Source organism: Erinaceus europaeus, chromosome 3 (genome assembly GCF_950295315.1).
Source record: "Erinaceus europaeus chromosome 3, mEriEur2.1, whole genome shotgun sequence".
In the NCBI taxonomy this organism is placed as follows: domain Eukaryota; kingdom Metazoa; phylum Chordata; class Mammalia; order Eulipotyphla; family Erinaceidae; genus Erinaceus; species Erinaceus europaeus.
This window is the reverse complement of record NC_080164.1, coordinates 1,711,546-1,725,617: the sequence shown is the minus strand read 5'-3', so window position 1 is coordinate 1,725,617 and position 14,072 is coordinate 1,711,546.

The window sequence follows — 14,072 nt, the reverse complement described above, 5'->3', positions numbered from 1 at the left end:
TCCCTCCAATAAAAATATCTTTTAAAAAAGAAAGAAAAATGATTAAAAGCAGGTGACACCCACGTTGTGGGCTTCCAGTCATGGGGGATGCTACAGATGGCGCATGTGCACATTCCTGAAGCTCTGTTCACAGCAAAGCATCGTGCTTGAGTCCTCTGGGTGGGGAATGTCAGGGTGGTCCTGAATGATCTGGGTGGGCGTCAGACACCCAGACCAGGCTCTGATCTCCTGTAAACCTGCTGGGAAAGCTGCCCCTTAGCTAGACATTGCCATCAGTCTCGTTTTATTTTTTTCTTCAGTCTTATTTATTACTACTTTTAAGTACTCTACAAGCCAGAGCACCATTTAGCCCTTCATGTATCAAAGCTGGGCATCAAAGCTGGGGATTCAGGCTTGCATGTTCTCTGTGCAACATCTGAGGTATCTCCCCAGACCTCAGCCTTGGCTCTTGATGAGAACATTGACTTTCCAGAAGGCTAAGTGGTTTGCTGTAGCTAGTGTGTGTAGTCAGAATGAATGCCCAGATCTGCCTGAAACCCCTTACTCTTTCCTGTCCTTGTTCTATTTCCTGGAGATAAACAGCATAACGATCCTCTCATGCCCCAGGCTTCTGAGCTCCAAGTTCAATCCCCTGAACCACCACAAAACAAGAACTGAACAGTGCTCTGATGAAAAGAGAAGAAAAGAAAAGAAAAGAAAAGAAAAGGAAAGGAAAGGAAAGGAAAGGAAAGGAAAGGAAAGGAAAGGAAAGAAAAAAAAAGATATTCAGCTACTTTCCCCACTTTGCTTCCTTTTTTGGAAAATGTATTTCTCTCCTAACTTTCTGGAGGGAAGACAGTCACTACGTATTAAATTAGAAAGCATTTCCCCTCAGCTGGAAATACAGGTTCCTACTCTGTGACAACACCATTCTGGGCATTTGTGCGTTACAGATCCATTTGACGTAGAATTGACCTTCAGTGTGGTGATGGTATAAAGGGGGATTGGAGCAAGTGGAAGAGAGGTGACCAGAAATAATGAGAAAGTGTCATCAAGGCTTGAGTCCGTGAGAACAAGCAAGAGTTCTTAAAGGAGGTGTCAGAAAAGGCCAGTTCACAGATGATGAGGCTCAGGAGAGACTTCCAGAATATCAAAGAAAGGGATGACCTACTGCATCAAACTTGATTATGACTTTAACTGAAAGCATTTTTAGATCACTGTTAATTCTGACCTCATGTCATAAAGTAAGTACTGCTACTGGCTGAGTCCAAGTATTAAGCCTAATGCATATAGAAAATGAGGGAATAGTTGGATGCCATTGCACTAGAGAAGTTACAATAGCAAAAATAAATAAATATATAAAATTTTCTCTTCCAGCTGGGAGTATGGATTGACCTGCCAATACCCATGTTCAATGGGGAAGCAATTACAGAAGCCAGACCTCCCACCTTCTGCATCCCACAATGATCCTGGGTCCATACTCCCAGAGGCTTAAAGAATAGGGAAGCTATCAGGGGAGAGGATGGGATACAGAGTTCTGGAGTTGGGCATTGTGTGGAAATGTACCTCTATTATCCTATAATCTTGTCAATATTTCCAATTTTTAAATAAAAATTAATAAAAATTATCTGTTCCTCAGCTTTAAAATTAAAGTTGAAGAAGTCAACGAGGAAAAATAATTCAAAACAAAAAGGACAATGCTAAGAACTTGGAAACTTTTTCTAAGAAAGCTAAAAGATCCCATAAACAAATACAATATGTTAAACTGCAGAAGAAATCAGTAAATTGACAGAACTGATGGCAAACATAAGTGTCTGAAAAAATGAGATAAACAAGACAGAATATGAGACACCAACACAAAAATATAAGCATGTTACAGGAGTGATGTACATATTTTAGTGTATGCATTTTATTTTATTTTGTAATAACAGTAATTGGTGGTTAAGAAAAAAAAAACTGTTTTAAAAATAGAAAACCCAAATGAAAATAGGACACACATGGATTCCATTGGGGCACTGGAGGAAATGAGAAATTTCTAAGAAGATTTGTCCAGACTTCCCCTGTCTCATCTCAGATTTCCTTTCTCCATGCTTCCTTCATAAAGTGGTCACAGACCCAACCTTCTCAGTCTGGCTTGTACATTTGTGTGATATTTCTATGAGGTTAGAGAGCAATGACATTCAAAATACTGTCTCCTCACCATCACAACATCCTAAGTCACTTTACTAGATCAAAATGATCCTAGTAAAGCAACTAAAGTTCACCACCACCAAGATGCTTGGCACATCGTCCTTGTGAAAGCTTGAGGATGTAGTGTGTGTGTATTAAGCTCCCTTTTACTTTTATACTTTTTTCTGATGGAGCTAGCACTGTTTATGAGAGAGTTTACTGCTGCCTGGTTGACTTTTCTGGTTAGAGATGAGAGAGAGAGAGAGAGAGAGAGAGAGAGAGAGAGACCACAGTACCTGAGCTTCCAGGACTTGAATCATGGCCACATCTATTACAAAGCACAGGTCCTAGCTAGTGAGTTACCTTTCTGACCCTACTTAGCTTCATTTAATTTTTAAATATTTTTTATATTACATATAAGAGAGATTTTTGTATGAGACAGAGGGAGACATGGTGCAGAAGACCAAACCAGGAGTCTCTGGCTTGTTAAGTCTGATGTTTTACCAGAAAACTTTCTCTGTGATAGTTTCATTTTCAAATCAGGAAGAAGAGTTTCAGAGGCACAGTGACTCAGCTGTTTCCTCCTGAAGCCAATGGTAGTAATGTCTAAAAGTGAACCTTAGAAGACACCCATGTAGAGTGGCAAGCAAGGAGGGTGGGCTATACACCCCTGCCTCTCAACCAACTTATACTGCTCTGCTGTGTTGCATCCCTCAAGGGGGTGGTGACATTTGCATTTGCTGAATCCCAGAAGAGGCCAAGTTTTGCACCCAGAACTCTGTGCACTGCTTTCAGTCTTTAGAGGAACCAGCAGGATAGAAACCGTTCCCACTGATGAGATTCAAGTGTCCAAGATGCTGATTGTCTAGTAATGGGCTAACAATTATACCAACTACAGAAATGGTCGAATTGGAAGGATTTTACCTGTAGCTGAGGATACAAAAGTCCTCATTGTTAGTTGCTCTTGTGTAGACATGCCGAATATCCATACTGGTTTTTGTCACCGCATTTTTGGCTCTCGAGATGGAATTTTCTGTGTGATTCTACAGTGTCTTCCCTACATTCCATTCTAACTTTCTACCTCCCCCCACCCCACCCCATGCGAAGCAGGGCTCTATACCTGCATGATTCCAATGTTCCTGGTGGAATCTTTTATCATATTTTTAGATAGATAGTGAGAAGCAGAAAGGGAGAGACAAAAAGAGAAGGAGAAACAGCAAAGCACTGCTTTACCATTTGTGAAGTTAACCCTGTCAAGTGCACCCATGTGGAAATCCAGTGCAAATGCCTGGTCCCTGAGCCTGATGCAGTATCCTTGTAATTGGGCAAGCCCTTTCATCTAGATTTCTGCCTCATTCATACTTTCCTTTAGATTCACTACCCTAGAACTACAGAGAAAGTTAGAAATCCCCAAAGAGAGTATTATAAATTGAAATGAGATGGTATATCTTTATGTGTGATGAAACAGGCATCAGTAGTAACAAAAAATTTGCAAAAAAAAAAAAGTGGGGAAGAAGAAAAAGGGCATTAGTAGACATCCTAGGAGGAACTACCCTGGAAGGTAACTAAGTTATTCTTGTTGACCTGGTTGAGTGAAGAATTATAGCTTATTCCTTCATGATGTGTTAGCTGTTTACAGTATAATCTCTAACATATAGGCATCATCTTTCATTCTTCTGTGTCAAGACACAACTGGTTATGTTGAGTGAGACCAGCCAGAGAGAGAAAGACCAATACCAAATGATCTCACTTATAGGTGGAACTTAAGAACAAAAGATAGAAAGGGAACATATAAGGTGAGACTCTCATGGGTGTGGTGTATTGTATCAAAGGACTCTGGAGGAGGAGGTGAAGATATAGGATGAAGGGACATTTGTGGTCTATCATATTTACAGCTATAGGTAAATTCCCCTAAACCACACCACATGCAATATCTATCACCACCAACTCCACCCTCACTAACACATACACATAAAGAAGTCAGTTCATGAACAAAGGCAAACAAAGGAACTTAATTTCCAACTTCTATCCTCCTGCTGTTGCTATGGGCAACCCCTGCCAACAGGTACCCTAGTGTTTGGGGCCACAAGGCGAGACTGACTGCCTGGCACATTGCAGCTTCAGTGACTGTGTGTAGGCGAGAGAAGGACGCTTACCGGATGTGCTCTGTAATTAGCCCTCCTCAGAATAGCCACTTTGTCAATCTCAGATCAAAAGCAAATGACTCTCTCCAGAGAGAAAGATAATAGCTGGATTCTTAGTAAAACCGACATTTTATTTTCAAGTTCTCTAAGATTGCTGTACATAACTGGGGATGAAACAGGAAGTACTAGGCATGAGCATGTTCTCTAAGATTGCTGTACATAACTGGGGATGAAACAGGAAGTGCCAAGCATGAGCAAGTTCTCTAAGATTGCTGTACATTACCGGGGATGAAACAGGAAGTACCAGACATGAGCATGTTCTCTAAGATTGATGTACATTACCGGGGATGAAACAGGAAGTACCAGACATGAGCAAGTTCTCTAAGATTGCTGTACATAACTGGGGATGAAACAGGAAGTGCCAAAGCATGAGCATGTTCTCTAAGATTGCTGTACATAACCGGGGATGAAACAGGAAGTGCCAGACATGAGCAAGTTCTCTAAGATTGCTGTACATTACCGGGGATGAAACAGGAAGTACCAAGCATGAGCATGTTCTCTAAGATTGCTGTACATTACCGGGGATGAAACAGGAAGTGCCAAGCATGAGCATGTTCTCTAAGATTTCTGTACATAACTGGGGATGAAACAGGAAGTACCAAGCATGAGCATGTTCTCTAAGATTGCTGTACATTACCAGGGATGAAACAGGAAGTACCAGACATGAGCAAGTTCTCTAAGATTGCTGTACATAATCGGGGATGAAACAGGAAGTACCAAGCATGAGCATGTTCTCTAAGATTGCTGTACATAACTGGGGATGAAACAGGAAGTACCAAGCATGAGCATGTTCTCTAAGATTGCTGTACATAACTGGGGATGAAACAGGAAGTACCAGACATGAGCAAGTTCTCTAAGATTGCTGTACATAACTGGAGATGAAACAGGAAGTACCAGACATGAGCAAGTTCTCTAAGATTGCTGTACATCACTGGGGATGAAACAGGAAGTACCAGACATGAGCAAGTTCTCTAAGATTACTGTACATTAGAGCATGTTCTCTAAGATTTCTGTACATAACTGGGGATGAAACAGGAAGTACCAAGCATGAGCATGCATAGGCAGAGCCTGGGAGGTGCTGTGTATTGTCACCAGTCACTTCCTCATTCCTTAGGAGGAGGCATGAAGCCAGGACAGTTGGTCTTTGCAGGCTGCAGTGGGACCCAAACTCTTTTTTTATTTTTCTGAGTCAGAGTTTATTCTTATGGGAAGACCCTTGCCTGCTGTCTTTTTTTTTTTCTTTGTTGGGGGGTTAATATTTTACCGTCAACAGTTACAATAGTTTGTACATGCATAACATTATCCAGTTTTCCACATAACAATACAACCCCCTCTAGGTTCTCTGCCATCACGTTCCAGGACCTTATTTCATGTTAAGTGAGATAAGTCAGACACAGAAGGATGAATATGGGATAATCTCACTCACAGGCAGAATTTGAGAAACAAGATCAGAAGGGAAAACACTAAGCAGAACTTGGACTGGAGTTGGTGTACTGCACCAAAGTCAAAGACTCTGGGGTGGGGGTGGGGTTCAGGGTCTGCCATCTTAGGGCAGAGCTCCAGAGTGGGACATGTCCCTCTGGGGAAGGTTCTAGAGGATTGGCCAGATGATCACTCCTGATTTCTGCAGATGCTCTGATGTGGTTACCTGTCTCTTGAATTGTGAGAATTGGGCTCATCTCCACCCTTTGGCCCTCCAGATGGGTGAATTCTCACTGACTTGGATGAATTGCCTTTTTGGATTTTTCTGAATCGGTGCCCTTTTCTTCCCTCCTCTCAGATGTTTTCAGTCCTGCAACTTCCACTCCACTCTCATTGTCCAGTTCTGCAAAATGAAGGCAACCTGTGTGTCTGTCTCAGTGTCCTACCCATGAATCATTAAGAGAATGCTGTAGCAGCTTGCTAGGCCTACTCTTCATATAAAGAAGAAGAATGACTATTTCCAAAAGATGAATCCAGTTGAAAATAAATTGAGGGTAAGATTGGGTCACTTGTGTGCTCAGTAAAACAAGATCATGAGAACTTAATACATGTGGGTTCTTATCTGGGCTCCTTCAAAGCCTATTTGTATGCTAGGCATATAGACTCTCTAGTATATATTCTTAGTGACCTTGTGAGACTGAGACTGAGTCAGTGATGCCCTCATACAAAAAGGCCAATGGCATTCTTAGCATTTAATGCAGAGACAGAGGGGTTGGAGCCAGACTTCACAATGCAAACCAAGTCAGTTTTTGTTTCTGTAATTTACAAGGAATTCTATTGGACTCTCAATTGATCATTCAGATTGGGTCTGCTGAGTGGGGAATTAAGTCAGTGACATATAAAATCTGAATACTTTTCCCATTTTGGAATTAGCCACAGGCTGATAAATGACCAAGCCTTCAGAGATTTACTGGGTGACCTCAACAGTCTGAAGGAAGAGAGTTTGCATGCCTCTGGCAGGGGCCTTAACATCTCCAAACCTCAGTTTTATCATCTGTAAAGTAAAGATGGATGAGAAGATAGAAACAACACGATGTTAATAACAGTAAAAAAATAGACAATGACTTGACAGGCTTCTACCGGGGCTCTAGGTCTATAGCATAGAACAGCACTATTTTTTTTTTCTTTCTTGTTTACTTACAACTCTTTTTTTTTTCTTTCTCTTTTTCTTTGTGCAAAGGTTAATTCATGTGTCAGTTTGACGCTGCCACAGCACTCAAATATTTGGTCAAACATTAGTTTTCTTGTTACAAACTGTGTGTCTCTGGGGGCAGGCAGTGGCTCACCCAGTTCAGTTCACACAGGACTCAGCACACACTGTATTAAGCACTAAGATCCTGATTTGAGAGCCTGGCTCCCCACTACAAGAGGTCATTTCACAAGGAGTGGAGCAGGTCTGTGGGTATCTGTGTCCATCCTTCCACCCTTCTCTCTCTCTCCTCCTTCTCCTCTCTCAATTTCTCTCTGTCCTGACCACCACCACCACCACCACCACCAACAACAACAACAACAACAAGTGATGGCCACTAGAAGCTAGGTGCTGTGTATTTGTGGTACAGGCACCGAGGCCCCAGTCTTCTTCTAGCGTTTGCCCTTCTTCCGTAGCATGTCAACAGCATCAGGTTGAGCCTGATGGAAAATTTCGAGACCTCCTTTGAATCTGGAGAGGTGGCAGTCATTGACTATGTGGGTCATAGTCTGTCTGTAGCCGCAGGGGCAGTTCGGGTCATCTCTGGCTCCCCAGCGATGGGACATAGTGGCGCACCAGCCATGGCCTATTCGATAGTGATTGAGGAGGGCCTGATCATAACGTGCCAGGTCAAAGCCGGGTTGACGCTTGCAGGGGTCTGTGATGAGGTGTTTGTTCTTTACCTCAGCTGACTGCCAACTCTGTTTCCAAGAGTCTGGAACAGAGAAGTTCAGTGTAGGCATAGGGGACCAGATTGGGTGACGAGATGTCAAGCGTTGGACAGGGTGGGCGAAGATATCCGCGTATATTGGCAGGTCCAGTCGAGCGTAATCGCCAGTTGACCAATAAGAACGCGTTTGGCAAAGGACAGCCCCTCAACATTAAGTTGGAGGACTCGAAGAGCAGGACCAACAGCTTGAAAGCTGTCAGGAGCTGCTTGTTGCTGGCTTTGAAAGTGACTGGGATCCATGTGGATTCAGTCAGCTAGGAAGGATCGTAAGTTTCCCCAATGAATGGGTACTCACGGGATGCACCACGGGAAGGTCGATCCAATGCATCCCAAGCAATAACCATGGAAGCAAAAACAAAAAAAAAAAAGTGTCTCTTGGATGGTATTCATGCTCATTGCAATAAGACAGGTCACACTTCCTAATATAGATGAAATACATCATGGAAAAAGTGCAGAAATTGTACCCTGTCAGTGCATCTATTCCATGCAATGTGTATTTGAAGTTCTCTCTAAAGTTTTGTGTTATTCTCCATCATTACCAGTATACAGCTTGAGTGCCAACTTCAGGACATGCTTCCTTCCTGTTCCTGCTCAACCTCTACAACCTCCCTACAAAGACTGTTCCTTAACAGAAAGGAGATGGTGTCCCTCCACTGGAAATCTGACTGCTCTTTCCCTTCTCTAGACTTCAGGGGAAATTCTACCTTTTTTTTTTTTTTTTTTTTGGTGGTGTCATCTGCCCAGGGAAGTCTGGTTGGCATTACGGTAGCATTTGGAACCTGGTGGCTGAAAGAACAGTTGATATATAAAGCAAAAAAAAAAAAAAAAAAAAAAGTTCAACTAATCATGAACCTAAAGGCTGGGTTAATGCAGATAAATGAAATAGTATCTACTTAGAAGTAGATAACCTCCTCATATACTTCCTATTACACAAACTATTGTACTTACTGTTGAATGTAAAACATTAATTCCCCAATTAAAAAAAATCAGAGTTAAAAAAAAACACTCCCCTATTGGGGAAGGCATTTTTTTTTCTTGTTTGGAATTTTTCTTCCTTTCCTTTTCCTTCCTTCCTTCCTTCCTTCCTTCCTTCCTCCCTTCATTTCTGGGTTATTGCTGGGGCTCAGTGAATCCACTTCTCCTGGAGGACATTTTTTCCCATTTTGTTGCCCTTGTTATTGTTGCTGGATATGACAGAGAGAAATAGAGAAAGGAGGGGAAGACAAAGGGGGAGAGAGAGATAGACACCTGCAGACCTGCTTCAGCACTTGTGAAGCGACTCCCCTGAAGGTGGGGAACTGTGGGTTCAAGCTGGGATCCTTACTGTTGGTCATTGCACTTTGTGCCACATGCACTTAACCTGCTGTGCTACTGCCCACCCTCCTTTTTATTTCTTTATTGGGGGATTAATGCTTTACATTCAATAGTAAATACAATACTTTGTATATATGTAACAATTCATAGTTTTCCACATAAAAATTCAACCCCACTAGGTCCTCCTCTTCCATCCTGTTCTAGGATCTGCCTCCACCCCCCCCCCCAACTTAAGTCTTTTACTTTGGTACAATTCATCAACTCCAGTCCATTTTCTTCTTAGTGTTTTCCCTTTTGATCTTGTTTTCCAACTTCTGTCTGTGAATGAGATCATGCCATATTTATCCTTCTGTTTCTTTACTTATCTCATTTAACATGATTCGTTCAAACTCCTTCCAAGATGGGCTGAAAATGATGAAATCACCATTTTTAATAGCTGAATAGTATTCCATTGTGAATCTAGACCACAGCTTTCTCAGCTACTCATCTGTGGTTGGACACCTGGGTGGCTTCCAGGTTTTGACTATTACAAATTGTGCTGCTATGAACACAGGTGCACACAAATCTCTTTGGATGGGTGTGTTGGGTTCATTAAGATATATTCCCAGGAGAGGAATTGCAGGATCATAGGCCAGGTCCACTTCCAGTCTTCTGAGAGTTCTCCAGACTAATCTCCATAGGGGTTGGACCAATTGACATTCCCACCAGCAGTGCAGGAGAGTTCCTTTGTCCCCACAATCTAATGAGCATTTGTTGTTGCTACTTTTTCTAATGTATGAAACTGAACCACTCATTCTTCTGCATATTTCAACCTACTTTTCCTAACACCATTTGTTGAAGAGACTCCCATTTCCCCATTTAATTGTCTGGGCACTTTGTCAAATATTAGATGTCTGTAGGTGTCTTTTTGTATTTCCTTGAGTAGTGACTTATAATTTTCTGTACACAAATTTTCACTTCTTTTGTTAGGTTTACCCCTAGATATTTTATTGTTTTTGTTGCTATAGTAAAAGGAATTTATTTCTGGATTTCAACTTCTTCTAACTTAGTGTTTGCATAGAGGAATGCCACTGATTTTTGAATATTAACTTTGTAGCCTGACACCTTACTGTATTGCTTGATGATTTCTAAAAGCTTCTTGCTGGATTCCTTAGGTTTTTCTGTGTATACTATCATGTCATCTGCAAATAAGAAGAGTTTGACTTCTCTTCAAATCTGTATCCCTTTAATTCCTTGCTCCTGCCTGATTGCTATGGCAAGAACTTCCAACACTATGTTGAATAGTAATGGTGACAGTGGACAGCCCTGTCTAGTACCTGATCTGAGTGGAAATGCTTCCAGTTTTTCACCATTGAGCATGATGTTGGCTGCAGGTTTGCTTATATAGACTCCACTATCTTGAGAAATTTTCCATCTATTCCCTTATTTTGTAGGGTTTTTATCACAAAGTGATGTTAACTTTTGTCAAGGACTTTCTCTGCACTTAAATAGCTCATGTTTTTTTTTTTTTCCTTTTTTTCCCCTTTTTTTCTGAGCCTGACATCTGATATGCAGGTGGATCCAAGTTATTGTCTGGAAAGATTATGTCATGGCTGGAAAAAGGACCAGAAAGCTGGATTAGGGAAGACAGTAGCTCCCAAATATGGGAAAAGTGTATAAATATTCTTGACTGCAAACTCCATCGATTTGACCTGATCTGGGGCCCATATTCAGCTTAGAAGCCTATGTAACCTCTACATCCCTGTAGATCTGAGCTCACATTCTGTGGTCATGAGTAGGAACATTACAAGGTACCCCAATTTCAGGACCCATTTTCCTCAGGCAGAACATTTAGTATTTTCATAGGCCTTTTGGAATACAACTAAAATAGGACTGCTAACTCTATAAAATGGAGACCCCCACCCTTCATCTGAACTATTCCAGCCTTTAGGTTTATGATTAGTCAACAATTTGTTTGGCTTTATATGTTAAGTCCTTTTTCAGCCACCAGGTTCCAGATGATAACATGATACCAACCAGACTTCCCTGGGCATATGACTCCACCAATGTGTCCTGGAGCCCTGCTTTCATAGATCCCTGCCCCACTAGGGAAAGAGAGAGGCAAGCTGGGAGTATGGATCAATTTGTCAACCCCCATGCCCAGTGGAGAAGCAATTACATAAGCCAGACTTCCCACCGTCTGCTCCCCATAATGACCCTGGGTTCATACTCCCAGAGAGATAAAGAATAAGAAAGCTATCAGAAGAGGGGATGGGATTAGGTGTTCTGGGGGTGGGAATTGTGTGCAACTGTACTACTCTTACCCTATGGTTTTTGTCAGTGTTTCCGTTTTATAAATAAAATTTTTAAATAGTTCATGATTGTGGAAATGAACAGTTGTTTCAATGTTATCTCAATCCCTGAAGTGAAGCACAGTGACTATTAAACTCTTATAATCTTTTTCTCTCCTGTGGGCTACAGGAGCCTGAGGGCTTTTTTATTTTTATTTTTTTTAAACTATAAGTAAATTTTTTTAGCTTTATCACTCACTCCTGACCAAGAGGTAAAGCATGGTGGGGAAATATCTAGCACAAAGGTTATGCAAAGAGACTCTCATGTCTCAAAGATTCAAACCCCAGGGCTCAATTCAGCTGCTCTTCAAATAACCAGAACCAAATTGGGCAGCTACTTGGCCCTGTGAGTTTCTAAAAAAAATCTTATTTATAATCCGTGGTTTCAGAGGCAATTATTCACTGTGTCTTCTAATTCATTAGAACAATGTGGGAAGGCTCCCACTATACAGCCCCACCTCTACTCCTCTGGCGTGTATACCTTCTCCTGAGTTTCCTGGTCAGTTCTCTCCCTAGATGCCAACACAGGGTCTCCCCCTGCTGTCCCAGTCACTGAGGGCAGTAGCAGTGAAGACTCACCTTTGCAAATGGTGAATCTTAGGCTAGTTATCTCCTCCCTTCAGCAGTTTTCTTGTTGGTAAAATAGACTGGAGGTGGTACCTCAACTGGCAAACCTTCAAAGCCACCTCCTCCCAGAGTCCTTTCTTTGGAGCAACACACCAAACCCCGTCCAAGTTCTGATTTATATTTCCCCTTTTGTTTTTATTTCCTAAATTCTATCCCTGAAGGGGACCACCCCATATTCATCATTTTCTTCTTGGCTTATCTCACTTAAAATGATGCCTTTAAGCTCCATCCAAGATGAGGCAATGAGTGTGCATTAATCATTTTTAATGGCTGAGTGCTAGTCCTTTGTGTATATAGACTACAACTTTCTCAGCTGCTCATCTTTTGTTGGATACCTGGTTTGTTTCCAGGTTACTACACATTCTGCTGCTATAAACATAGTATACAAGGATATTTTGGATGGGCATGTTTGGTTCCTTAGGATGTATCTCTAGGAGAAGAATTGCAATCTCATAGGGTAGGTCAACTTCTAGCCTTCTGAAAGTTCTCCAGACTGTTCTCCACAGCAGTGAAAGATTATTCTTTTTATTATTATTATTTTTAAATTTTATGTATTTATTCCCTTTTGTTGCCCTTGTTGTTTTATTGTTGTAGTTATTATTGTTGTCGTAAATGGAGAGAGGTGGGGAAGACAGAGAGGGGGGGAGAAAGATAGACACCTGCAGACCTGATTCACTGCTTGTGAAGCGACTCCCCTGCAGGTGGGGAGCCGGGGGCTGGAACCAGGATCCTCTCGCCTGTCCTTGTGCTTTGCACCACCTGCGCTTAACCTACTGCGCTACAGCCCGACTCCCTGAAAGATTATTCTTTTGTGCCCATAACCTCTCCAACATTTGTTGTCACTGTTCTTTCAGATGTATGATATTCTCAGAAGAAATTGAGAGGAAGTGAGGAGGTAGAGGGAGAGAGAGAACCTTGCAGCACTGCTTTACCACTCATGAAGCTTCTCCCTGCAGGTAATGTGTGTGCTCTCTCATGTGTGTAACCTGGCTTATATTTTATTATAAATCCTTATTTCTCACTAGCCTGCACCTAACATTATACTTAAACATGCTGAACAACAAGCCTATCCTGTGATTGGTAGTATCATAGTTGAAAATACTCAATGTTTGTCCTTCCTGAGCTTGCATATTTTATCATGAAAAAATCAGCTCTTTGTGTAAGTCTTGCCTGTGTTACTGGCTTTGGCCAATGAAAGGCAGCCTGAGATAAATGTGGCACTTGTGCTCCTCAGTGCCATTTCACCACTCATCTTGGTTTTCTGACAGAAGAGTCCAACATTCCAGATAAAAGAGTCTCCCACTGCCTTGATTCCAGAACAGAAGTATGGAGTCAACTGTACATTTGTGATGATTGTGTAAAATAAAGAAACCCGGGTTCATCCTAAGCTTTTAAATGTTTAAAGGTTTCTTTTCCTCATTATATAGCTTAGTCTAAGTTGACTAACCCTCCTTAATTCTGGACTAGGTGACTGTTTTTGTAGGACACACTGTGCTGTGTATTCTATTTTTACTATCACACTTATCACATTGAATGGTATTTGCATTTTGCACAATCTCCTTCTCCATAGAGGAAGAAGTCAAGGGCAGATTTGGTGTTAGTCGACCACCTTATCTCCAATACCAAGAATAGCCTGGTATTTGAGATCTGTCTAAATGCATTTATATCAGGTTCTTGAGTGCTGAATCTATGTTAAATATTAACTATTTAAGTTAATATGAACAAAAGAGACTGTATTACAAAAGTGAACAATGTTTGGCATTCCCAACAGATGGAAATGGGATGTCCTTCTGAAAGAAAGAGTCTTAGACATGATACCAAAATAGGTATTGATCCATTGAAAAGACATTTCGACTAGTGTACTGGGCCATGTAGATTCACTTTTCCTTTACAGTTGCCAAGAGGAAAAGTCACAAAAAAAGATATGATCTTGGACAAAAGATACAACAAAAAAGAGTCAAGTTTAATGGTAACAGTGATTTAGAACAGTCCTCCAGACAGAGCTGAGACGCCACTCACTGATACATGCTGTCGGTTCTGCTGACTTT